At 45.8% G+C, this 27698-nt stretch overlaps 1 long non-coding RNA gene across 2 annotated transcripts; it reads left to right on the top strand.

Annotated features, from left to right (window-relative positions):
* The first annotated feature begins 66 nt into the window (after positions 1-66).
* On the top strand, positions 67-27137 carry LOC308187414. 2 transcript variants are annotated; one of them, XR_013944672.1, is made up of 2 exons: positions 67-168; positions 684-27137. It is a non-coding gene; the product is annotated as an uncharacterized lncRNA (long non-coding RNA). The 2 variants fall into 2 exon arrangements; XR_013944673.1 differs by lacking the exon at positions 67-168 and adding an exon at positions 199-495.
* Positions 27138-27698: the final 561 nt, after the last annotated feature.

The following is a 27698-nucleotide window of genomic DNA, read 5'->3' as shown; positions in this document are numbered from 1 at the left end:
CTGCACGGGGCTCACCCGCCCCGCCTGGCAGGGGCAGGGTTACCAAGGCGAAGCCAAACAGCCGCCATTTTGCTTGTGGGCTGCTGCGCGCTCGGCGCCCGCCGAGCCCTCAGTGTCCATTTTACAAACAGCCTCACGGCTGGGCGCGGCCGAGGGAGCGGAGCGAGGGTCGGGGGTGGGCGATAATGGGGGGGGGGGGGGGGTGAAGGGAGAAGGTGTTCGGGGAAGTAGGGCGGCGGTGGTGGAGGAGGGGAGCAGCCCGGGCTGCTCTTGGGGGCGATCCGTGAGGCGCGGGCGGGGAGGGGCAGCGGCTGTGGTGGCAGCGAACGGCAGCGGGAGGATGTCTGACTCACAGCTGCATCCTCTGGGGCAGGATCGCTAGAACTCCGTCCTCGGCTGCTTCTTCCCCCCCCCCTCCACCTCCGCCTCGGCTTCCTCCTCACGTCCGGCATGCCGCTCGGCCGTACCTATCCTTGGCGGATCTCAACCCGAGGGGTGCGTTTTCGCCATTAAAAAAAAAAATAGTATATGAAAAAGCCCCGGGGGTCTCGGACATGCAGGGGAGCTTAACCGGAGGGGCGGGGAAGGAGGGGGGCGACGAGAAAGGGGAGGGAGCGGGAGGTTTTGACTGGGCCCGTTTGGAGGTGGCATGGAGGCTTTTGGCCGCGGCTCTCCCGTTGGAGGCACTCGAGGCTGAGATCTCCCCCGAGGCGTGTGAGGCGAGCGGGAGCGAGCTGCTTTGCTCGAAGCGAGCGGGGCCGCGCTAGCTGAAGGCGTTTCTCTCCGCCGGGGACCGGGACGAGCAGTGGCCGGGGCTGGTTCTCCCCCGTAGGGAACGGCACTCGGAGAGCAGGTACGGTCTGCTTTGGTCCGGACCGGGGAGCCCAGGAGAGCTCCTGCCGGGCCCCCCGCTCCCTCCGCCACGTCCCTGCCCGGCTTCAGCCCCTCCGGCGCCGCGGCTGAGCGAGGGAGGGGAGGCGGCGGCTGGGGTTTCATTCGACGCCCACCAGGGGCTGAGCGAGCCTCCTTCAGTGCGCAAACTCGGGGCACCAGATAAAAGCTGGGCTGGCAGCCCTTACCCTGCCTCGATGGAGCCGCCACAAGCGGGTGACTGGAGAAGCAGTTAGCAGCAGCGCCATAGCCTAGCGTCCCCCCACACCTTGGGCAGAGAGAGTTTGGGGCTCTAAACAGCTGCTGCTGCGGCAGGAGGGAGCCGAGGTGAAGGGATCTGCTAGCTGGTTGGACGCAGAGGAGGCGGCTGTAACGGGGCGTTGAGCCTGAGGGAGGAGGGGGGCGATTAAACGTCTTGTGATCATGGCGGAGTCTATGGGTATTTTTTCCTGTCTAACTCTCCTGTGCGTGTGTCTCTGTTTTCTCTCTTTTTCTCTCTCTCCTTAGGGCGCTATGGCCGGGGCTGCTCGCTCGGGTTCTGCCTGTTGTTGCGCGAAATGGCGGCCGGCGTCTTGGTGGGTTTGGTTGTCGGTTTTTTTGTGTAGGTTTTTTTTTTTTTTCTTCCCCTCCTATTCCCCTCCCCTCCCCCCCCCCCACTCCTGCCTTGGCCGCGTCTCCGCAGCGAACCGCGGCGGAGACGGGAGTCAGGAGGGGGGGCGGGAGCTGCGCGGCAGCCAATGGGCGGCCCGGGCCGGGTGCCCCGGCGCGCGCTGATTGGCTGGCGCTGACATCATCCTGCAGCAAGGGGGCAGCCGCAGCTGGGCAGGGTCGGGAGCCGCCGGGGGAGGCTGGGGCGAGGGGAGAAAACGGGCGCCATGATCGCGGCGTGAGGGCGGGCGGGGAGCCCTGAAAACGGGGGTGGAAAGAGGGGAAAGCGGGGAAAAGCGGGCTCGGTGTCTCCTTCCCGAGCAGCTCCGGGGCCGCGAGGAGAGGAGCGGCGGGCGCGGAGTGAGGGAGGGCGGCTCGGCGGTGCTTTTGTAACTGCGTCAGCCCAAGATGGCGCCGGGCCTCCCTGGCGAGGGCAGGGCGGCGCACGTCCGCCGGAGGTCACGTGACCGCGCCGCATTCCTGTGGGGCTTGGCCGCGGCCCAGCCCGCCTCAGGCGGCGGCGGTGGCGGCTGCCCGGGGAGCCCGCGCCTCCCCTCCCTCCCCTCCCGGCCCCCTTCCCCGCCTCCCCTCCCCTTCCCCCGCCGCCCTCGCGAGCCGGGGTGTAGCCGAGGAAGCTTCTCGCTTCCCTCCCTGCCCGCCGCGGCCTTGGTGGGAGGCCCCTCCGCGCTGCCCCCAAGGGGAAGTTCCCCGTGGGCCCCCTCAGCCGCAGCCTGGGCTCGCGTAAATCCCCTCTCTGCTCCCCCGTCCTCCCTAGGTGCCAGTTGGCATCGCTGGGATCTGCCTCAGTGCTGTCTAACCGGCCTTGCTAAAGCCAATGTGCAAGCTGCGTGGAGTTGTGCTGCTAGGAGCTCGCTGTGGCTCTGCTAGGTGCACAGGGAGGCTGAGGAGAAAGCTCTTAACGCCTCTGGTTCTGTTAGAACGGCGCTTGGACGTGTCAATATGACTTCATTTGTGTCTTGGTGGTTCCTCTTCGAGCAGTGTTTTCATAAGGCGACGTGGCGTCTGTTCGGGAGTTAGGCCGCGGGTGGCCCGCGTCTGTAACGCGGGGATTGAAGCATGCGCTGAGTGGAAATGGAAAGCCATGGTGTGCAAATACGGGGAGGGTGGCCCTCGTCCTGCCTCCTGAGGTTCATGGACTTGGCACGCCAGTCTGGGTGGGATTAGGAGTTTGGCAAATACATTTTCTGGATCTGTGTTTTATTTCAGGATTTGGGGTGGGGGTGAAAAACGTATGTTTTCCAATCATAACGCTCTTTTCTCTTTTTTTTAAAGGAGTGCAACTCATTTTACTGTTTGGGTGGGGTTTTTGTGCTTTCAGAGAAATTCACTGTCAGTTCCCACGTATTGTTCTTGTATAGTACAATGTAAACTTAGCCTCTGCAGCTAACCCAACGAACGAATTAACAGTTAAAATTGCTGATGCTTTAAATGTGGTCATTTGTTCCACTTAGAAATGCTTTATAGCACTTTTCCTGTTCTCAGTATGTTTGCAGAGGTGCGATTTCTCTCCTCTCTGCAGCAGCGACCTGGTGGGGAATGAAGCTCGGATTCTTGGTGAATGCGTTGTGTGAGAACTGCTGGAATGAAAGTTGTTGGGTATATGACTAATGTAGAAGAATCCTGTATAATAGACGCTGCTTAATGTGTTACATAAGTAACGTGGTGAGGTGGAGCCTAGTTGCATAAGAAGCGACTGGGGACTGGGAGCTACTGTAAGTAGTCGGTATTAGTTGCAGATAGAGCCTGCAGGGCATGTGTGTGCTGAGGGAGGGGCGGGAGGCCGGGGCTGGAAGCATCTAATAGTGCTACATTTTTTCCTTTGGAGGTTATATAAAGGATGCCAGGAAAGAAATGGAGACAGTAATTAAGGATGACAGTGTGAAGCTTTTTAAAGTTTGGAGTCTCATCTGAGCTTAACTTGTATGCTCTGTTTTCTAGAAGAAACTGTTTCGAGTGTCAGATGGGTGGCTGTCAGCTGAGCCTTGCAGCATCCCGTTTTGTGTAGGCTGCTACAAAGAGCAGGATTCTTGAGTCCTAGAGGTTGTGAGGCTGTTTAAAAACAAACAAAAATAAAAAACCTTACTGGAAATGGTATTAAGAGGAGGCAGTTGGTTTGTTAACCAAACATCTAAGTGACTGGATTATTGATCCTTTCTGTATAGGCATAGTGTAGCACAAGGTAAATACTCCCTTTGTAATGGAAGCTTCCAGAGAAGCTTTCAGTGTGCAGTGAGCCTTCTGATGTAGAGCAGATTTATTTGGGACCTGAAATGAATATTTTCTTGCGTATGTATTAAGTGAGGAACATTCGTGTGCGCTGAAGATGTGGAAAAACGCATTTCTACGTTATTAGTACTTGCGTTTAGGCATGTATCCCATGATTATGGAATAGGGAACAATTCCCTACCTCGCTGTAAGGGAGCAGTCTGAATACTTAGTATTCTATAAGCTACTTTAGAATATCAAATCGAAAGCTTCTCTGTGGTAGAAAGCTTTAATCTGTAAAGCAACCTTTTAGGTAGCTCACATTAATAACCAGGTTGTGCTTGGGAGCTGAGAAATGAACTATTTTAAAAGTTTTGTGTAGCTGGTAGCTTGTTGTAGCAGCATTTGAACTGAGGAGTCTTCACGTTCTTAAACTACAGAAATGAAGGCAAATTCTAATAGTATAGTATTTTGGTTTGTTTCTGTGCTGTCTTACTAGCTGTCCTCAGGGAAGCACTATCATTTTGGGAAGCGGTAACTTCAGTGGTGATGCAGTGAAGCTTCAAAATGATGTCTGTGATGCATTCTGAATTGTTCCTTCTGCTGCAGGAGACGAATAAACAGCAACTGCATGTGCTACTTCAAGACAGAAACCTCAGGGAAGGGGATCTGCCCCAAAGCCAATCTGTAACGCCTTTAACTAGGAAGATGAGGGGAAGGAAGGGAGCTGTAAGAGGGGGAGATAATTTTTAAAATAGTTTGTGTTTATGGTAGCCTACCAGAGAGAAACAGTTTCTACTGAACTACAGTTCTTTTAAGAAGGATATTTCAATTGGCTGGGTGTTCTCCAGCAGTTAGGCTTGCGGTTGTAACTTGCCATGGTATCCTGTCTGTGCATGTATGTGGTCTGCGCCTTTGCTAGGACCTGTTATTTAAACAGCACTGTTTACCTTTGTCTTACAAAGAGACTGACAAGAGTTCAAGGGTATGTAGGGGAGAAGGGAATATGAGGTGTAATGGATCTGAGTATGCATTAATACCATAGCTGAAACAGTCGAAGTGGTGCTCATGCTGAAAGATGATCCTGTACCTTTTCCCAGCTGTTCATTCTTGCTTCTGCACCACCCCTTCTTTTGATGGCGTGAGTGTCTGTGTGAGAAGTGGAACAGGAGAACAGATTTAGCGTAAGCCTAATTGTAATGGATGGTTTTCTGATGTGAGTGTGCACTGCATGGCGTCATAATGCGCCTGCTTGGACGGGAGTAGGAAGAAGCAGCTGTAAGGAGAAAAAATGGACGTGTGCAAATTTGAATTGTTAATGAAATCAGGTGTGTTTTTACTAAAAATACATTTTTTAAGGAATTTGAGGGGCAGCTCCTATAGGCACTTGGCCAGTGGAGCCAGAATCACTCTAACCCTTGCTTTAGGGCTGGCAGCACCCGACTCCTGCAGTTAAGGGTGGCGGGGTCACTTCAGATTCACTGAAATGGCGGACTATAAAAATAACTAGGCCAGAGTTGGAAAGGAGCAGGATTCTGGTTAAGCGTTCACAGATTTTGGACTTAATGAGCTTATCTTGTTGGAGCAGGGTAAAACTTGGAATAGGCTTTCGTGTTCCAGAAGTGAGTGATAATCCAATAGCTGGGCTGTTTGAAGAGTTACTCTTACTGGAAGAGTTGTGAACTAATCTTTAAAAAGCTTGTGATCTCTGTGGGTCACAACGGTCACTAGTCAAATGAATATGTATTACTTGCATGGAGTAGAGCATGTCCAGTGACCTTCAGCCGATTGGAAACGATCGGTTTCAACAGATCTTTCCACCTGGATGTGGAAGGAGTGCTCAAGACCTGAACAGCAGCAGGGCAGGTACATCCTTTGCATGCCACTTAAGGGTTTGTGCTAGGATAAGCTTTCCTGAAAGAGTCGAGACCTTTTCAGAAAGATCAGTGGAGATTTTTCTAGGGAAGGAAGACCAGTCATTGGCTGTTTGTATCTTTAAAAATGAAAAATAGTCTCTCACTGAGAGGAGCAGGCTGACAGGTGTTACATGCCCAGCTGATCTCAGGTCTCGTAGGAGTTTGCACCAAGTCCATCGCACTGTTGGGACCTTCCTAAGAAGAGGAGTCGTATTCTCACTTGATTGTAACATACCTCTAGCCTTGGAGGCCTGTCAGTAATGGTTCTTTGAAGATGCTGGAGATAATTAACAAACAGATGGTTCCTCAGTGTTAAGGTGCAAGCAGTGTAAGCAAAACAGTGGTTCTTCGAGGTCTCTGGGAAGAAAATGAGGTAAGCACTGCTGCTTGCTGAGAGTTGGGCTGTGCTAGAGCGAGGAAATTACTGAGCTGTGGGTTCTAGTGTTCCAGAACTGCAACTCAGGGTGGTCCTCTTACAGCAAGAGCAAGTGTTTGTCTTGTAAGCTTAGAAGCCAAGCAAGACTTGGCTTCTGTGTTTCTGTGGTTATTAAGTGCTGGACAAAAGGGGTTCCTTATCTCTGCTGAAACTTCTTAGTGTGACTTGTATGAAATGAGCGTTCTTAAAAGGGGTAGGGAAAAACCATAGGAAGTCAATCTCCTGCACTCTTACGGTCAAGTATGAGAGCGCTGTTTGGTAGCTCGTTAATGATACACAGACATGCAGCGTTTCTTTTTCAGAAGGGAAATGCAGCTTGAGTGCAGCATTGCTTCACGTCTCTTCAAAGGACTAGCTTCAGAAGACTGCTTTAGTCCTGGTCGGTGTGGCCTACTGCGACTTGAACTGCTCCAGAAGAACAGAAATTTGGTGGAATGGTATATTCGGGATGGGTGGCTTTCTGACTGGTTGTAATCGGGGGCTTGCAAACCTCCGTAGGTTGGCAACTCGTGAGGCTTTGTACTGGTGGAGTTCCCAGTGCGTCACAGCTGATGTACAGGAACTAGTAGGTATACTTCCCTCTAGCTGGTTGTCACGCATACGGGTTTGAGAGCTGCTTGATGTGGTGGTAGTGCAGTTGCTGTAGACCAACCAAATACAAGTGCAAAGCTACCTTGTGTGGCAGATCTGGGGTGCGTCAGAACTGGGGGGGGTGCAGGAAGAACTTGAGCTGAAGCACTGTCTGGAGAACAAAGGTAGTTCAGCAGAGGAACTAAATGTAAGCACATCTTCCTTGCCTCCCATGTTCCTGCCTGCCCTTACCGTTTAGGTCACTGCCTTGTGGTTCCCCAAATTGAAGTGAAGTGAGAAGTGAACTGGAGGTGCAGAGCTGTGCTGCTTTTAGGGTAGCCTAAGCAACCCCTTGAAGAGACTGTGAGTGAAACTGGCTGATCCATGAGGTTGAGATGGGCTGTAGCATATCTCGTCTCTTACCAGCATCATTCTCCTTTGAGTGCTAAACTGCTGCAGCTTCGTTTTGGGCAACAATGACGGTACTACTGTTGCTTGATGTAGTCTGATTCGAGATGGGATAAGTCGTCCATCCAGAAAAACTACGGGCATTCTAATTACGCTTTACAAGAGCGTGTTATTTAAAAGAGCATTCTCACAGCTGTCCTGATTTAGAAGACTGCACTTTTAATGAAATTAAACTATTGCTTTTATCAGGGTAGTACTACACTTGGATTTCACGTCCAGTGCTTTGCTCTATCATCCCATTATTCGTATGCTGGAGCAAGCTTGTAAGCTTATAAAGGTATGCTGGGCAGTTGTGAGATCCTATTTTTAAACCGCTTCTGAGAAACACTTGTCTCCTATCTCTGCACAAGCATAGGAAAGGATATACTTCATGTAGGAGCCACGGTGTCTGGGCTCAGCTAACAGCGAGTTTTGAACTTGGAGTGTCTTCTCCGTAGAAGAGATAATAGATTTGAAACTGCGCTGACTTCTGCTGGGGAAGAGAAATGACCATAACTAGGAAATCGTAGCAGTGGGCTGATAACTTCTTGTAGTAAGAGACAGATCTATGGTACGTTGCAGACTAGCCAAACATTAAGAGAAAGAAATCTGATTGTCAAATCACCTGCTTTGCTCTACTTAAAGAGTGCAAGAAGAGTTAATGGCAGGAATGTTTTTAATGGTACATCTTGTGATGAATCTTAAATATGGCAGGTGTACTTAACCTACTGCTGATTTGCAGCAGCTCAATTTACTCTAATTGTGCAATTACCACTATGTAACACCTCTAACATTTCCATTGACTTTGGGAAATTGCCTAAAAATGCAACTAGGTTTTGTATGCAAGTAGGCTAGCATCTTAGGGTTTTTCATCTGTATGTCCCTGATTATCTAATTAAGACTAAGCATGAAATACAAACACTGAATGTGGGTGTTGGTATTCTTGCTATAGGAATGAGGGAATCCTAAAATTGAAGGACCTTTTCAGGGAAAGTATAGTATCTAGTTTGGGGCAAAAATAGAGGCTGCTAAGGCAGCATTTAGACTTGGTTTTCTTTGTCTTATAAAATTGGCAGGCAGGAGTATTTCAAATGAGGCTAACTACTGTGAACAGAAAGAAAAATCGTGCTGCTGGAAGATGGATTATACACAGCAAATTCAATGTACTGAATTTTACACGTCTTAGAGCTCTTTCATCCAGTGACTATGGTTGCTAGTGCAGATGTAATTGCTGAGAGGGAGTGGTTGTCACAAAGTAAAATTATTAGGACTGTTTCCTGAAAGCTGAAGTTAAGCCTGCGCTGTTTCTGAGAGTTGGCAGTTACAGGGTCTTACTCTTCTGTTCTTTTTTTCTGGAACAGCCAAGCTGCTCCTTCAGTTTTCCCCCAGATTGTGTGCTACAAATATTATTGGCCTTGGAAGTGCAGCTGTTAGCTAAATTGGTTTGGTTTGTCGTCTGTTTCAGTGGTATAACTCCTGAATACTGTTCCCATTCAAGTAAATTGGAGTAGCTAGCTGTTCTCCTTGGTATTGGTTATCCAAATTTTGCCTTGTAGGCCAAACGCTAGTGCTCATCTGGAAGAAAACATCACTGTTGTAACATCATCTACAGCTGGCAAAGCAAGGTAGTCTGTCTGAGGGCACTTCTGTGCTTTATCTCCCACTTAAGTCAGCTTACCTAAGGATATCCTTCAGTTTCAATAATGTAATGATACTGCAACACTGTTCTAGAACAGTTTCCTTTCAAAAAAGAACAACTGGACTCGGTTTAGTAACCTGCTGAGGATATTCATGCCCCATTCAGGTCTGGTTGTGTTCATTTTACTGGCTCTGCCTTACCTAGTCTGGTTAGACCTAAGGCCTGTGTCTCAAAATTCTCACGTGACTGATCCTTGCCTCCTTTTAATGTATCTTGTAAATAGCACAGCACTAGTAAGCAGAGGTTGAGCTGTCTACAAATGCTCCTTCTGTCTGGAAGTGACTTGTTGGAAGGTGCCCATGCCTGTCTGTAGATGTTGCATGAAGTGTGGATTTTTCCAGTAGCCTGTGTATTTGTCAGGAAGTTTCTTGCTCCGGGTGCCTCTCCTTTTTGCTTGAATAGCATTGAGCAACAATTATATACTGATTGCTCTCATTACAAGTAAACTCTACATCCTGTTTAGAATAGGATGTACATATTAACAAGTGTAAAACATCTGTTGCATCTTCCTAGAAATAGCATCTTGCAGACTTAGATATTTCAGCTTCACAGCTGTTCAGAAGCCATCACATATTTAAAATCCAAGGCTTTTAAGGGGTGTTTGAAGTAACGGTTTAAAATAGGTAGCTAGAGCATGATGCAAAATTGAATTTTGGTTTGGAGTTCTTAGTCTTTACCCTTCTGAATTGTCAGTCCTCTCAGTGGCCTTCCTCACCTTATTAATAACTATCAAAGAGCAAAAAAGTGGACCAGAGGTTCAAAATGTAGGTCTAGTAGATCTTTTTGCACGAAGACTCCTGGTTGAATCTGAATTTTGAATGTTTCCAGTTGGTCCTGGAGTGAAGGAGGCTTTGTTACTGCTCAGAAACACTTCTACTGTAGCTCTTAAGCTGAAATCTTGTTCTACTTGTCATATGATAAATAAAGAGATGCCTCATTGAACTCTCAGTTGTTCTTCCCTTACATCAGTCTAACACGTGAGCGCTGGGTTTTTTAATAACTTTTTCTGACACTTCCATTCAGCAAGAGTGTGTTGGTCTTGTGATAGATACCCTTCTGAAGTGCCTTAGTGTAGGAAGTGTTCCCCGCTCAAAGGGGACTCCCGGCCTTCTTGACTGCTGCAGGAAAAAAAAAGATGAAACAAGCTTTCTTGTAAGCAAGCTCTACAAATGCTGGAGATCCATTTAGTCTGGTTAAAATAACTGTTCTGCAGTACATGGCAGGTGAAACAGTCACAGCCTCCTACATACTGATATCTGTGAATACCTGTGCTTACAAATCATTTCAGACTACCAAAGGGAGGATGATGAAGGCCTCTAGAAGTAAATGCAGCTCTCTAGTGGAAGAGATAAAAAGGTGGATGGGCTAAAAGAGTATATTCCTCCTGGTAGCTGTGGAGAAGTTACTGAAAGAGTATTCTTGTCAACATTTGTGGGTTTAAGATGTTCACCCAAAAAAAGGGAAGGGGTGGATGGGACAAAACACTGAGTCCCTCAGTATTTGGGGTCCTGCAGCAAAAGGTGAGTTGTAAGAACAAAACCTGAGTGAAATCTGGCTGTCTTGGCTAGAAAAAGAGCAGGCCAAACCTGTAGTTCTTGAGCAGCACACAGCTTTTAAGTAGCTCCAGGCTATGATTAGAGTAGGTTGTCGAATTGATCAAAACAGGCACTGTATGCAACTGCAGAATTCTGAAAGACCAGTTTAGAGTGGGATCTGCATATGAAAAACATTCCTATTTCAAACACTTGTGCTGCATCGTACATCACATGACTGCTAGCTGTTGTGTAACAGGAAAGCCTTTATTTTTTTCCCCGTTCATCTTGGGGAGGGAAACACAGATTGGACTTGTATTTAGCTATAACTTCCTTCCTTTTGGGAACCCATCTGAACTGTTAGGGAGTTCAAGCACTTAATCTGCCATGTGGAATGCTTTGGTTTCCTGCCCACATGTGAAATCGGAGAGAGCTTTGGAGTCTCCGGGGGGGTAGAGGGTAACTGGGAGCCATCTTCCCATGGGATGAGAAGATCATTCCTCGATTGTCTCCTTGCCCAGCTTCCTGAGTGGGTACAGCAAGGGGTGCTTTGGTATACCATGGTTGGCTAGTCTATAGCACAAAATATCAATTTAAGGTTTTTTATTCTCAAATTTAAGAACTGTTAATTTCAAAACTTAAGATGGTTTTGCTGTGACCTGAATGACAACCTAAGCTATTTCTAAATGTCAAAGGAAAGTGATTGGGCTGGAGGCTAAGTTCATCAAAGAATTGCAGTTTTATGCCTGAATACCCACCTGCCTTCCAGACTTCTCCAAAATCAGCTTGCAGGTTTTCTATGCTACAAATGAAGATTGTGAAGTACATAAGCTGTAGAAACTAGCTGAACGGAGAGAGGAGGTTTGGCCAAGAGTGAATGCAGAAGAGGGAGGTGCTTATTTTTAATTAGATGTGGCTTTTACTTTTAGTCATGTTTTGAAACTAGACGTTTGTGCCCATCTCCACTTTCTGTAGCTTTCTGAAGTGTCAGCTGTTCTAACCACCAGATCGGTGGCCTTGTTAAACACAGGTTTCATGGTTCCATCCCACCTGCAAGTATGCCTCCAAAATATTGCGCATGCTCTGTATCAATCACTTGTTCTTTACTAGTCCCTGTTTGTAGGGATCGAGCTTATGTTTATGGATAGAAGTAGAAAGAACACGACTTAACGCACTTCTCATTTCATGTTGTCATGGAAAATCTGCTCAGTGGCAGCTGGCTGCGTGTGTTATTTTTGTCTTTCTACTCATACGGTTTGTATTAGTGTTTTCTCCAGAACACGGTACCCGGCTTAAATATAAAGGTGTTCATTTTCTTTATCTCTTAATGTGAAAGACTCTGCTAGACCTCCTGATTTTTCGCTTCAGTGCCAGAGGTGCTTGAAGGGGGGAAGTTGGTTCTTAAGCTCTCAAGTCTGAGTCCTGTAGCTTGTCGTTGCTGCTTAACTGACTTCTAAGATATGGACAGAAAAACACAACTAGCAACAGGCTCATCTCTGCCCTCTTAAAGTAAACTCTCCTGTGACAACCTCCTGATCTGTTTGGGTAATGATAAAAAGATACTTGGCAAAAAGCAAGAGTTCTGTGACTGTTTGCCCAGAATATAAATATTTCATGCTGCTTTGAATGCTTGTGTGGCTTAAATATTGCAGCAATAGCGTCTCACTTATTTTTAGCTTTGGGGAGCAGGAAGAGTGCTAGTTTCCTGCATTCCCCTTCCCAAAAACCTTGGCTACATTAAGGGGGAGAGATGTAGCAACCCAGAGCTGGTTTATCAGTTCCAACTAAAGACTGGCAGTGTGAGCCCTGACCTTCATTGTGCAAGGGATAGGGCAGCACTGAGTTAGACTGCAGCCCTTTCTCAGTGTTCTTCCTTCTGAAACAGGCATCAAGCCTCTCAGAATGAGTGCAGCTTTTTTGTTGGTTGTATACGGGTAGTCCCCAAATGTGGCTGTTGCAGCTCCCGACTAGATCTACTCCTCTGGCTGCTGTCACTGGAACTGTGATGCTATTGCACAGGCATGGCTAACATGAGAAATCAGTGAAACTGGATGCTGCAGCACCACTTAGTATAACGCTTAGGTAATCGCCACTGTCTTCACATCAGCTGCTGCTACTTATCCGTGGCTACAAATTACTCCTGCTTGGAAGTTTAGGTATATATCCTATTTCTGTGCTTTACAGCATAGATAGCTCAAACTAGACAGGCACTGTTGCCAAGTTATGTCAAACTGCTTCCATTTAAAACAAAAAAACTGAATGTCCAACTTGAGCCATAGAAGTATAAGGAGATCCGTAGTAGTCTGTTGGATTTTCCTCGAGAGGAACGCAAAAAATTCATATGGCCCTAGTTGTAGGTACTGTTTAAAAAAAATAACAATTTTCTTGTTGTGTGAGTTATGTGGCAGTGGTACACAGGTGTCAAAATTTGGATGAAGCTTTTGGGGTGTTGTGTGAGTATCGTTAGCAGGAAACGTGCATGTACCTTTAGTATAAATCTTTCTTCCTGTCAAATCAGCCGGCAGCAATCCACTTAAAGTATGGAGCTTCTTGGCACTGCAGAGCGTGTGCAGAACAGGCCTGCAATCACTTGGGCAAGAGGCAGATAAATACTAGCTTTGGCATGCAGAAGTGTCCTCGTGTGGAGCAAAGATAGAAGCAGTAAGCTTGTCCCAGCATGTTCCTCTAGCAGCTACACAGAATGTCCCTGGTGTGTATAAATGCTCTTTGATTCTAGTGGTATGTGTATTTTCCACTATGTATTTTCCACTTACGTCGCAGTGCTGGTCATGCTCTGTTTGGGGGTGTTGGTTTTGAGTTTGGTCTGAGTTTTTGTTTCATTTAAGTTTAGGATTTTTAAAAACTGAACAGATCGCAGCTGGTGACTGTGATTCTTCCTGCTGAAGTAAAAATTTAATGCTGGTATTAGCTGCTTTAGAAAACTAGCTATGCACAAAAGAATCCAGTTTAAGAAAATCTAAGGGACTCTAGAAAAAGTGTCCGGTTACAGAAAGACTTACAACCTCTTGCATCATGACTTAGGCGCAGACAGTAAAACCTTAATCCTCCGTCTGAATCACGCTAATGCCATGTTAAAGAGACATGGCACCGTGGTCGCTTGACTAGGGAGAAAGCCGAGCAGTTCCACTTGTCCTCAGATACGTTTTTAAATTGCAGATGAGTGTCAATGATTTTGCTGCTAGTTACACAGTATTTCTACAGGCTGCTTGTGCATTTAGTCCGCTTTGCAGCTCCTGCCAGAATGTAGTTTTCATTTCTGTGATAATTCAGTATGAATGTAGTAATAACCTAACAACTGTGTGAGCACTTAACAAGTGTGGCACTGGCGGTAACTACCCCTATCAAAAAATGAAAAGGAAACGTTAAGTGGTGCACAAGCTAAAGCAATAAACCACATAAAAGGCAGGGGCTTAAGTCAACATATGTTCCTTTTAAGCTGTAGGGTCTGCTACCCTACCCGAGTCCACTGTGGGTATTGAAAGGTCTGAATGTACGCGGGGCTGGTAGCACCACCTATTGTTCTCGGTCTGTTTTCTTAGCTTCCCTAAATCCTAATGATAAAGTTCTAGGCGCTGGTTTGTTTGTGAAAGCCATAAAATCAGGAGTGGGGGAATTGTGCTCCTGTTCTTGTTGTGCTTTAGAATAAAAGGCTCTTCTTGCTCATGAGAACTAAACATCATCTTCTCCAAGCTGTGATCCTTTCGTGGGAAAAGTGTATCTAAGTAGTGGGTGGGGTTTAAGAAGCTTTTGTTTCAAAATGAGCCTTTCACAACTCCTGATGCTGGTGAGATTATGCATACCTCAGTCACATCTGTGATTTAGCCGTGTGTAATGAACCTCTTCACACATCTCTGGCAGGCTGAGAGTAGCATTAGCTGGATCTAGAAGAGACTTAAGTGAATTCTTCATATAATGGTCACTCAAGTCTGCTGTAAGCAGAGTATATGAGCACGTGCTGCTGTTGATCACTTCTAATTACACTAACATATGGCAGAAAACAAGCCACTTGATTCAAAGCATATTTTGATGAAAGATTGATAATAAACAGGAAGCTAAGTGGTAGGTTGGCATAGTCATAACAAATACGGGAGAAGGACTTCGTTTAGGGTAGGAGTTGGTGCGATGAAGGTTCTGAACAGAGCAGTATCTTGAGGCAAACCAAAAGTAGGAGAAGCTCTGATGGTGAAGAGCTCCCTTCAGCAGCAGTGAACAAAAAGGGGGTCTTATGTGGGCACCTGCTCAAAATTAATTGTTGCCACTAATGGCAGCTGTCATCAGCAAGTCTGTGTGGAGCTTCGCTGGGCCTGGAAGTGTGGGATGGACAAAACCAGCCCTAAGATGGTTGATGGGGTTGTTGGCCCGGCCTTGGGGCTGGAGGGGTTGTGGAGATGACATTGCTCCTTGGAGGAAAGAACTACTTAGCAGTACAACAAAGAGTGATAGCAGAAGGAAAATAGGCTGGTGACTGAGAAAGTTTGGCTCGGTATTAGGACACTGCCAGCTCTCTTGATGAGCCCTCCCTAGGAAATGGGGTGTCAGGGCCTGCTGTGGATGTGGGAGGCAAAACTGGCTCAAGGTGTTACTTCTGGCTGCTCTTCACCACTCCTGGGGTTATTGTTCGGACATCAAAGCACGGTGCTCCATCACCTCACTCATGCTGATCACTTGTGAGAATAGGCTGTGAACTAGGGACTATTTCTTCAGTAAGTAGATCAGTCTCCCACCCCCTTGGTTTCCTTTTTTTTTTTTTTTTTCCCTTGGGGGGTTGGGGGGAGGAGAGGCAGTGTAGATCTGCTGCCTTCCTTCAAAACGGAAGGGAGCTGCTGGGTGATGTGGAACACAATCCATCCTTCCAAGCTTGTGTTGCTGCAGAAACACTTTTTTCTCTTTCCACATCTATTTCAACAAAATGAATCGGTGCCTCATGTCAAGGCCTTAGGTAACTAGAAATTAATCACTAATTATTAATGAAAAATGTGGCTCTAGGAATTTTGTAATGTAGGAAAACTAAGGCAGAGAGAGGGGACAAAATATCCTCAGAGGCATATTGTTTAATATTTAACTAGGAGATTCTCTTAGCTGTAGTTTCATTAGCTTGTCACAATTTAACAAAACTGTTTTTGCAGTGAACGAAGCAGGGTTTGGATTTTGGTTATAACATGACAAGGAATAAATTAGGCAACAGTGTGGCCTGTAATTACCAGCTTTATAAAAACGAGGGGTCAGTTGCCCAAGCAGCCTGTTCTGACGCTTTTCGTCTTCCTCCGGTTTGATACCATGGTGTTACAAAACGCAACAGACAAGTTGATTTCTGCAAGTGTTTCTTCTGAGCATCAAACATTTTTCTCACTTTCATTTCATGGCTTAAAACAATGCAGTTAAAACAATGAGTTTAATGACAGAGCAAAGCTTCATCCCCCACTCCTTTCCATGGTAACTCCAGTACCTCATGAGTTACTAGTAATGCTGGCAGGGAGACTGATGTTTACAACTGTCTGACGTTTTCTGAATACATTCTTCAGTCTTCTCCAGCAAATTAAAACCAGATGGGAACTGTAGGGAGCAGAATGGAATCTAATTGTTCTGTGGCTTGTGATGTTAACAAAACTCTTTGGGTATTTTCATTGTTATTTGGCAAGAAAATGGCTTGTAATTCCTCTGGTCCAATCACTATAATATGCAGTCTTCTTCCAGCATGTCAGGGTAACTACTGTAAGCCTTCACTGAGATGTTTTGCTTTACTTCTTCCAGAGTGATAGGCTACAGTGTGAGCATATTATGCTGGTAATTTTTTTTCAGCTAAAGGAATCAAAAACCAACGAAGAGAGCCGGAAAAGTTTGCTGCTCGTCTGGCAGTGCTGATTCTGAGGCGAAATACAGTTGTTTCGCAGCATGTCTTTCTCTTTTCTCTCTTTCTGTCTTCTACTACCCTAACCAAAAGTACATAAAGTAGTAAAGGGATATACAGTGGAGTTAGATGAGGGAGATGGGACTGTTTCAGTTTTGAGTGGCTGAGCTCAAGATCTTTAATGTAGACAGGAAAAGCACTCTCATGTAGTTAATGCCGTGCTGCTTGCACTGGCTGGTGTGCACTTGGAGGAAAAGAAGTAACCTGTTGAATCACAGAAATGGGGTTTCCTGTTAGGGCTTGGAATTTCCTTGCAGCTTTCCCCTCTGTAGCTACAGGGGCTGGTTTTGTGTAGTACGTGTGCCCAGACAAGAACTTGCTGGAGATGAAGACAGAAGCCAAACAGTTATGCATAGACTGTAATGGTTTCTGACTCAAATGGTGTGATAACTGCCAAAATATTGTGGGGTGTGGTAGGAACTGCTGCATCTAATACTGCTGAATCTCTGTCCCTTCATAATTTGTCTAAAGAGAGCACAACATGCTAATCCTAGTTAACATGAAGCTTGGGAGCAGATTTCTTGCTGTCTTCTACCCATTTGGAACCTGCTAGCATGCAAGAATAAGTTTCGATATACTGGAGTTTTGTTGGTTTTCTTCCAGTTGCTCAATCTTCAGTCACATTGCTCTTGATTTCCTACAGAAAGAGAAGCTGCTTGCAGAAGAGAAAGTTGTAGCTTCTTAAAGATTACTCCAAAAACAGTGAGCATTGGAAACAATGATGAAGACTCCAATTACTATCTTGTTTTGCTTGGAGTTGACAATATATAAGTGTATGTTAAAATAGTCTGTATGTATTTACTGTTATGGAATACGTAGTTGTTCTTATACTTGCTTTAGTCTTACTATAGAAGCATGTCTAACAGTTTGGTATAGCAGTCTATTTTAGTGTCAAATATAAGGTCTGTGCTTTTACCATGAATGTGGACTTTAAGAGAATTTATATAAAACTATACCTTCTTAAGTAGTTGTTCCTAATAAACCAGGTTTTACAACTTCAAGAGGTGGACAGGCAGGAAAGGGGGTGGTCGTATTTTAAGACAAGTGACATTTAGAATAGACATTAGAAATGGAAAAAAAAAAAGGTAGCTGTTGCTTGTTCTGTTTTCATGGTGATCACTCCAATTAAATCTCGGGCTTCTGTAATGCCACGGCTTGCTCGCTAGTGCTTAGGAAATACCAGCCCGCTGCTTTCTGGGAAGCATATTCCTCTGAGGCTTAGTTCAAGGCCCAGTCTAAAGACTCTTAATGCCTTTATTGTGCTGTCTCTGCTATACAACATAGGCATTTGTGATGGAAGTATTTATGTGGTCAAGTGGAAGTTCTTCCCTTTTTTTTTCCAGGCAGTGTATTACATAAATGGGAATACTTCTTCAGCTTTCTGAGTACGGAATAATGTGAAACAATGCATTTACTCCTGTATGCCTTTTTTGTTCCTTCTGATCTGCTGTCTCTTTTTACCTCAGTATCTTACAGTCAGCCTCCAGAAGAGCCTGCTTCATAGAGTGAAACCCACTTGGGTTATCCTAAGTCCTTCCCAGGGTGATGGATCAAAATGTTGCTAGTCCCTTGAGTTTTTATTTCTGTCCTAGGTGATCCTAGGACACGAGCTAGCACGTAAAGCTGTTCCAGTGATGCAACTCCTCTCTCCAATTTCAATAAGTGGAAGTGATGCTTGCATCCCTAAATAAAGCTCTTGCTGGGATAAAAGGGCTATATATATATATTAATTAGATCCAAGTAAGGTCCATAAACCTCACTGGAGAAATTCAGATTCTTTTCCAAGTATTCTTCAACTGAAAACTTTTCTTAATGGTGAATAACAGCCATGTAAACTAACGTTAGACTGTGTGACTGTTTGTTAAAGGAAAAGCATGTTCTCAGTGTGGTTTTTGGACTTCCAGACTGATTACACAAGCTTGAAGGCCCACCCTACATCCTGTGTAGAAAACCAGCTCACAGAAATGCCCATTGTTCTTCAGGATTATAAGTGCCTGTGTTTTCTGCCTGCCCTCTTCTTCAAAGTACTGTATGGAAAATAGTAATGCAAAGGAGCCCCAGCAGCTTAACAAGTGCTTGGCCCTGCCAGGTACTGAGCGCTCCCCTCCTGCTCAAGTGGGAGAGGGAGGTGGGAGGGCGAGCTGACACGCTGGGCTCCCTGCTGAGAGAGCAAAGGTGGTGTGTTGGTGAAAGTAGCTGAGAATGGCGGAGTTAGTTCTGTGATTTAATTGATAATTGACGGACTTGGAGCCTGAAAGTTGTAGCCCCGTGGGTATTTACTGCCTTCGGGGAGGGGGAGGTCGCAAGGAATGCGGTTTGCTGCCAGCCTGGTGAATTGTGCTTGATGTTGCTTCATCCCTCCTGGTCGTTCATGTAAAAAGAGAATGGGGGCATCTGGATTTCATACCCAACTGAAGAGAGGGTACTTCGTGTTCTTGTATCTCTGCTCTCGCTGCTGAGATGTGTGCCATTCTGCCTACAAGTTAACTCGACCTATCCCCAAGGAAGGGACCTATCAAGTCAAAAATAGTGGAATTTTCTCACTCCACCTTTTTTCTTCTTTCACCTACGGTATCATCTTGGACAATATTTTTTTTTTTTTAAGATGAGGTGCTATTTGTAATGTTAAATTTTCAGACAGGAAAACGTTTCAAAGTGAACTCTAAAACCCTCATATTACAGTTTTCTCTTTTTTTAAAAACCAAACAAGCCCTTATATTGCTTGGTAGAATTCAGTAACTGTTTAAGACCAAAATATTAGTTAAGATAATGCGGCTAAGTTGAGCACAGGGCTGCCGTGAGAGTATTCATGGCTGTGCTGTGCTTTTCAGGAGCCCTCTGAAAGGAGCTGCCTCGCTTCAGTTGCTGCCAGTCTCCTGACTGCTCAGCATTCCCCAAACATGTGGCCCATAAAATGGGATTATAGGGAAGGCATTCAAGTAAACACAAGTTCCCTCAGGATGAGATTTGCTTTTTCGTGTGGAGCTGCTGCGTGCTCCAGCTGGGGACGGAGGGACAGACAGACAGCTTCTCTGGGTGACCCCAGCCCCAAGACCTCACGCAGCTGGGGGCAGGTGGGAGTGGGCTTTGCTTGCGGAGGGTGCAGAGCATGTCCCCATCCCCGTGTTTTGGGGAATGGGCTCCTCCTGGGCCGGCTGGCCCACTGGAGTCCCCCCTCGCTGTGTTTTTGGAAGGGCACATCCATTACAAGAGAGGGGAGCTCACCCTTTCTGCGTCTCTTCAGTGTTTGCACACGGTAATAAACGACTGGTCCCGTGATGCGGGTGTAGCTGCCAAGAATCCGCAGTGAGCTCCATCCATCAGTAACTGTACAGCACTGCTTCTGCGGCCCGGCATGTTCCTGAAGGGAATTCAAGGAGAAGTGGCTGTCTTTTTACCTTGGCTGTCTTCTTACCTCCGTGCTTCTATGAACAGCACCGTTATATGGGTTGGTAATAATGTGTTTCTATGGCTGGGTAGTCCTGGGCAGCCTTATCTGTTGGAAGTACACAACTTTGGATGGGTTCAGTCTGTAGTTTGAACGCTTTTGGGTTCTTTGTTGAGTCAAAATATTACATCAGCCTCAGCAACAAGCTTCCTGTCCTGCTCCCTCGTGGTCTGCATCCGGTCCTGGCCTTGGTAATTCAGCCTGCGGTTGCTGCTCAGCAGGATTACACAGTGTAGCATATCGGGGCACAAAACCTTCGGGCTCAGTTCCTTTCACAGTATCTCTTCGTGTTTTTTTAAGCACTAATCTCAGGTGCAGTTTACTCTTCCCGTCCAGCGGATGTTGGTCACTACAGTAATGGTTGTGATAGTAGTGATCCCCTTACAGCGGTTGTGAGACTTCAGAAGTTGATGGCCCTGCATCAGCTTCTAGAGATACTTTGTACCACAGCACAGAGGCTTTCCAGGGGAAGCTACGATCTTAAATACTTTCCTTAAAACAATAGGAGTTCATAGGTTCACGAGTATGTGTTCCAGACTGGCCGGCATCCTGTTGCTGATGTGCTCCTGCTGTTAGTGGAGGGAGGAGTGTGATACCAGGGTCTGCACAGGGCAGAACACAGACCCGTGCCTCTGAGGTGCAGCATCGTTACACATTTTTTCCATCCTCTTTCTTTAGAGGTGACTCTGAAGAGAAACTGTTCAACTTCTTGCCGTTGGGCTTCACGTGAAGCTTTGAACAAATTCAGCAGTAAGGATTTTCCGTTTTCTTCAGAAACCTAGGCCAGAAACCCTCCTTTCTTGTTTCCGCACCTGTTAGAAAGAAGTTGAGAGAACAGCCCTGGGAACAGAGAAGCCAACCCAGTTTCTGCAGCACTCAGAAGCAGTGAAGTTGTTCGCTTGCCTACACCCTGTAGTAATAATGTAAAGAATTACTTGCTGTGGGTTATAAATCAATGGAACCTACCCCATTCTTCCAGCAAGGGAAACATAATTTATTTTCAAAATACTTACAATGGGAAGTGCATTTACAAAACCAAGGTAGGTGAATTCAGGGCCTGTAGCTCATACCCCAGATGGCTGCAGAGCTGACAGGAGTGACTGCACTCAGGTGTAATGTCACTGTCACAGATGTACACAGCTTTCGTGTCTGGAGGGTCCCATTATCAGCCCTGGTGTATAGGGAGGCATAAATGAGAGAGGCTGCCTTGGTTTGGCAGTCCCAAGTAACTACTGGCTATTCTAAGACTTTACTTCTGTTTATGGCTGGAAGTTTTTTGGAAGGCCTGAGGCTTCTGAGTGTATTTTGTACAGAACTCTGTTTAAAAGCTGAGAGCAGAATTAATCTCTCACTGTATTTTCTGTATCAAACAGCCATATATTCATCATACTTCAAATAGGAGGGTTAAAAATAGAGAGGATCGTTAGATCAGATTTTCCGAAGTTTAAGGAGATTAATTATATTTAATATCTCCAGGTTTATAGGATCTGCTGAATTATGAGGGGAAGTAATGACATGATTACTGTATTTTCCAAACATTAGGTAGAATATATAGATACAGCAGCGGGGAACTGAAAATGTCTCGTGAATAACAACAGCAGCACCTGCTTGTATTTCATTTCGTAATTTCTGTGTGGGGTCGCTTATGTTGTAGAAAATGGCATTTTCGGAACAAGCTTTGGAGAGGAATGAGATGTTGGTAAGGCTGTAATGTTTTATATTATGCTGTACGGTGGGGTTGCTGCCTGAACCAAAGTCAGGTAGGGGACACAGACGTGACTTTGTGCTCTAAGATCTGTATAGAAAGTTCTAGGATGGATAAAGAGAAGTCTTACCGATAAAGTGTGGTTCAGATGACCCTGTTTCTGTGTTCACGTTGATAAGAGATGGCATAGGTGGCTTTTGTGCGACTGTAAAGAAGTCCAGACTTGGTTTGGACAGCTGCATTTAGGCAAACAAGCCATCCTGAAGGAGACTGAACATCTCACTGTGGTTTTTCTGGAAAACAGAGAAGGGAATTGCATAGTAAAAAGCCAAATGCAAGCATGGTTAGGTAAGATCATTGGCAGTAAACTCGTGTAACTCGGTGTGCAAATCCCAGTCAGCTGACAAAAATCATCAGACTGGTGTTAAAGTAGTGAGCTCAGTTTGTAGACAGGTAAGACATTGCCTTGGGGGAAAAAAAATAATTTTCCTTGTAAAGTCGAAAGGCCCTGAACACCACCTATCTGAGGACTGTTAGGAGTGACACCAGAGATTACTAAACCTGGAAGAAGTTAGATGAACCGAACTCTTTTCATTTTCTATGTAGTGTGGTCGTTAGCGTTCTTCGCAGTGTTTCTGATACGTTCAGTTTTGGTGGGTTTTACGCTTGGTTGCGCTTCCTGCCTTATGTCTTAGCATAACGATGTCGCTGGTGGGGGAGCATGGCTGTGTGCTCTGCCTGAACCTGCTAGGAAGGCTTCACTGCTCTCCTGTAAGAAGACTTCGATTTTGCCCTGTTAAAAATCCAAATGGAGGGACCCATCTTTGTGAGCGTCCGTATGGGAGCGTTGAGCAGAGCAGGAGGAACAGGCAGCAGCAGGAGCATCTCGGGTCATCTTCTGCAGGAGGGACTTGCAGGACCGTCTGTCTTCACCTCGTGTCGGTGAGCAACTGGAGCCTGTGGTGCTGTGGAGAGGCAGGAATAGACAGGGAGGGCACTTACCCCTGAAGCAAAGCGGGAGCAGGAGCCTTAACTGTGCCCCTGCTCCTCTGGCTGGGCACCGCCGATCCTAGGAGGGAAGCACCGAGGAGGTCCCTCTCCCCTGAGCACCAGGAGAGCTTCAGGCCCTGATGGGGCGTGCAGGGCTTGTTCCTCCGGGAGGCTCTCCCAGCGTCGCTGCCTCCTCAGGACACGCAGGAATGGTTTGGCTTCTCCGTGGGGAGATGGCTGTGGGAGAGGGAGGAGTGTGCCGCCGGGAGGCAGCAGGCAGGCCCTGGCACATCTGGGGAGGGTCCGCTTGGGTCTGCTGCTCTTCTGCCTCCTAAGAACACCCAGCCTGGGCTGTGCTGTGGAAGTAGCAATTAGAGAGCTCGAAGTGATAGAAATCTATATTAAAATGAGCTGGGAAAAACTTCGGGAAGACTTTGTCCTGTTGAAGCTGGCTGGAAGGGGCTCTTCCAGCATGAGTCAACTGCAGCTGGAGAGGACCCTGGGCAGAGCCTTCCTCCCCTCTGCTGAATGGAGCTGTCACGGTGCCCAGGGCCAGGGGAGGGAGAAAAATGCCCTGATTCATTTCCTAACCAGATACGCATGGGAGGACTCCCCGCAGGGCCGCCGCCAGGGGGGTTGTGGCTTTGTTTTTCCAGTCGCTCAGCTCCACATCAGCAGCGCTGTGCAGCTTCAAACTCCCACCCGGAGGCCTGAACTACCCCGCAGCCCGGCCCCAGCCAGCACACGGTGGTGGTGATACGCCTGGTGCTGCAGAGGAAGTGGCTTCTGTTACAACCAGCCAGCAATCTGCGAAAGTCCACAGGCTGGGTGCCTGCCAGATTCAAGTTGACAAAAATGTTTAACGTCTTTGGCTTTCGTCTTACTATTTTTCTAAAGATTTCTTTCCTACCATTAAAATATCACCTATGCCAGTGTTACTATTTTTTTTACAAACAAATACATGCTTTTATTTCTTTTTTTTTTTTCCGAAAAAAAAAAATGAAAGTCTTTAGATCATAAAAATATTCTCAAATGCCCTCAATACTGTAGCAAAAGCCAGGCTAGACCGTCTGCAGCCGAAGGTGTTGCTCAGGGCCTTTTTGTGCTCTCCCATCCCTGCAATACGACATACTAGAGACGGTGTGGGAAAGACTTGGGCTATTTGAGGTATCCGGCGCCCCTTGTGCTCTTTCTTTTTGTGTGTTGCGATGCCAGGAGCTACCGAGGGCTCCAGGCACACACGTAGGGACGGCGGAGCTTCATCCTCATCTTCAGCTTGCTTGGAGATGGGGCTGCCCCCCGGCACACGTCTGCGGAGTTAACCCCAGCCATGCAGTGTGCATATTCAAAATGCAGCCACAAAACTGATTTATATATTCCCAAAGACAAAAATAACTCTCTACATTCATTTAAAGGTAGCAGCGTTTGCTAGGTCTAAAGTTCCTCTGCTGGATGTAATTTTAAGTTGGGTTTCAAACTTCCCTGGCTGCTCAGAATATGATGCAAGTTTAGATTTCTTCCAGCCTGCTCCATACTATGTGATTACGCGTTTTTAATTATTCACTTCTTTGCTCTGTACAGAACGTGCTGCTGCTCTCTAGAAACCACACTTGAGGGTTAGATTGATTAACTCCCTTAAAAATAGTTTTTCAAGTTGCCCACTGCAAATGCCTGAAAGGACTTAATTTCTGCAAATGAGGTGCAAATTCCAGAGTAAAAGAGGTAAATTATCTTACAGAGCTAGCTAAATAGCTACCACGCCTCCGAAAACATGGCCTCTTAGTGGTATGCTCTCTTAAAAAAAATACATGTACTGTCTTTTCTATGTATCCACTGCTAGCAGTGGAAGCTTGGAGTTGTTCTAAGGACACAGATACATTATTTTTCTGGCCTGATGCAAAGTCCCAAACTTAGTGACACCTTTAATGCAAAAGCAATCGGGTGTGTTGTGTGCAGCGTGCCCTTCCAATTGCTGGCCCCTCAGGGATTAAAGGTGTTGCTTATTTCAGGTTTATTGACCCACAGTGGTTTTCGTCTGGGCTAGCTGCTGTTCTGTGGTGACATTTCCAGCTAAATTGCAGTTTCTATCACTGTACCCCTCCTGAGGATTACAATTGTTCTGTACAGCAATAACTGGGATATAAAGCAAGAGTGGCCATGCCAGGCTTGGCCAAGGTCCATCTGCCTCAGTGCCCTGTCTCCAGCAGACACTGTAAGTGCCTCCATAAAAGCCTAAGAACAGGTCAAATATAAAAGCTTCTTTCTTTACTCGTAGCCTCCAACTGTTTTTTGCATCCCAAGCTGATTCAAGGTTTTGTGTATTTAGCAAATCTTGAACAGATTTAATTTCCAAATTGTAGGGTCTTCCACTGAACTAATACTCCACTTCAGTGTTCACAACATCCTTTAATGAGGAGTTCAGGAAATCACCTGTTCCCAGGTGATAAGCCACCTTTTTTCCTTTGTGTTGAACTTTATACTACCTTCTTGGGCATTAATTCATCCTTATTTTGGAAGGAAAGCGAACAGTTGCCATCCAAGATGCTCTGGATTTTACAGACCTCTATAACATCCTTTCAGTTTTCTCTTTTTCAGCCTGAAGAGTCCTGTCTTATTTAATCATTCTCAATATGAAAATTGTACCACAGTTGTGATTAAAAAAAGAAAATCTTAGTGGTTGTTTGGATTTTTGAATCTCTGTTGAGCACTGAACCTGATACTTTTTGGAAACTTCCTATCACAACTTCAGTGTATTACTTCTGAGTGCTGGTGGTCAGCTGAGTACATACATGAACATGTGTATGTGAAGTTAGAGTTGCTTTTTTGCCTGTACATCATTTTACACTTATTTGTATTGTACCTATTTGCTATTTTCTTGTCGAATAACACTTGTTCAGTCTGTCACCTGTCATTCACACCACCCTGAATAACCTGTATCATCAGTAAACTCTGTCGTGTTTTTGTCCACCCCCCTTTTCCAGGTACGCTGAGGTCCGTCACAAATCTCTGAGGTTCTACACTGATGAACTTTGTCTATTCTGAGCACTGACCACCTTGTCTTCTGTTTCTGATCTTTTACCCCTGCAAGGACCTTCCCTCTGAAACCATAGCAGCTTGGTTTCTTTAAAAGCCTTGTTGAGGAACACGGTTGAAAGCTTACTGGAAACACACATATTCTTACTAACCCAACCATCCGCATCCATGGCATTGCTGAGCCCTTCAAAGAAGCCTGAAAAGTGCTTCCAAAGTGTCCCCGGGTTTCTGTTTAACAATTCTGTTCCTTGTTACAGTGCGTACTACTTGCTTACAGGTGAAGTCACCAGAGATGAAGAAATAGTATTTTTGAATAGTTAGACCTCCTGCAAAGTACTGAGTGAAGGTCTTCAAAAGGCAGCGCAACTTCCCTCGTGTGGTTTGCATAGCTGAAGTAGCTAATGTGGATGAATTCAGAGACAAATCTCCTTAGCAAAATCAGCTCTTCCCAAACACAGGATGTTGTCATTAATAATTCGAGCAAAATGTGTGGTCGTCGTTGTTCTTTCATTAAACCTACCTACTTGAAAATATCAACAAAAGGCTCCTTGTGGCTGCACAGCTTAACTTCAGTGTTTGCAAACCTGATGGTGCCAGGTCTGATGCAGCTGCTGGTTAAAGATTGTTTGCAGATATATTTCTAAATTTGCCAGTGAAAGAAAACAAAATTGGAGGAGGAGAAAAAATTGTCAAACAAATCCAGCACATTGGAAGTGTGGTAGCGCTTCCAGTTACCAAGCATCTGAACCACTGCTCAGTGAATAATGCAGTGACAGTTGCAGAAGACTGGCAGATGCTTTGATAAAACACAGACATGCACGTATTAACATAGGCCTGTTAGCTCTGTGGATGCACCGAGCTTGTGTAAGAACTCACATTGTTGAGGTACAAGGGCAACACGTAGTTTGTAAAAGGCTGAATTCACATGGGATGCATCACATCTCATTCATCGGTGGTTTTACTGTGCCTGTGTGTGTGTAGGCTCTTCCCTGTGGTACCCAATAGTAAGCATGACACAATGAAAAGAAGCATATCTTGTGTTTACAGGAAGAAGGAAGGGGGCAGTTAAGAGTGTGTGCATAGATATTGTCTGCAGAGCTGCTGGTTTGTGGTAACTAGCTTGTACATCAGTCCTTACTCCGCATTGCAGTGGTTAACTCTTGCCTTTTTAAAATATGTATTGTTTAAATCCATATAAAATACTTCCCTAGACGCGTCTAGGGGCCGACTCTGAGCTCTGACTATTGCTGCATTGTGCTGTTGCGTGCAAGATTATCTTCCCAGATAAGCATGAATAGAGTTCAAATGAATCTATCAATAATCAGTGGAAAGGATGTCATAATGTAAAGTCTGATACTGTAAAAAATGTACAAGTCCTCAAAAACGTGTTTGGAAAGGAACCGCTTTATTCTTAACATAGCTGCAGGTCTGGCAGCAACAGCTTGTGAAGAGGTGTGGGAATTAGCTGAGTAGACTCCCTGCTGGCAAGGAGAGCTAGGAGGCTGCCTGCTACCAATAACGAACCTGACTTCTCCTTTTTAAATCCCTTTGGGTAAAGGAAGGTAAATTGTTTTTCTTTGCTAGTGAAACATTGTGAGGCAATGCTGCATTCGAGAAGAAAAAGATAACCACTTGCTGGAAATAAAATTTCTTTAAAATCGAATGGAGTATGGTGTCATTTGTGATTTCTTTTAGTTTATCGCAATCTCCTAGATTTGTCACAATAAATACAACTGAGAGTGAAAGCCACATGAGCTGGGAGATTGAGGAAGGAAGAGATTCTGAAGATAAAACGCACATTTTTAATTACTCACTTCTCTGATTTGGATCTGTTTATAATTAAACTGTTTTCAGTGGAGTTTTTCTTTGTAGCATTTGCTGCAATGCAGTGTGTGTGGTACAGTGCTGAGCCTAAGCAAGAGGCAGTCAGAACTGCTCACCTCATTGTCCATGAATGCCACAGTCCCTGTGATTGTTAACGGGGTAATGGGCACAAACTGAAAAGCTGGAAAGTCTGCTCAAAACTAAGAAAACCATTTTCCTCTGAGATCTCTGTCCTTGGAGGTACTAAAAGCCAACTACACTGAGCTGTGAGCTGCTGTAGCTGCCCCTGCTCTAGGGGGAAGGTTGCTAGCAGGGAGGTTGGACTAGATGCTCTCCAGACGTTCTGTCCAGCTCCAGTGATTGTGTCGAGTTTTCATCTTGCTTCTGTTTTGAAGTTTAGTGTA

Source organism: Anser brachyrhynchus (assembly GCF_964034855.1).
Source record: "Anser brachyrhynchus genome assembly, chromosome: 1".
Taxonomy (NCBI): domain Eukaryota; kingdom Metazoa; phylum Chordata; class Aves; order Anseriformes; family Anatidae; genus Anser; species Anser brachyrhynchus.
This window is presented reverse-complemented; position numbering and strand designations above follow the sequence as displayed.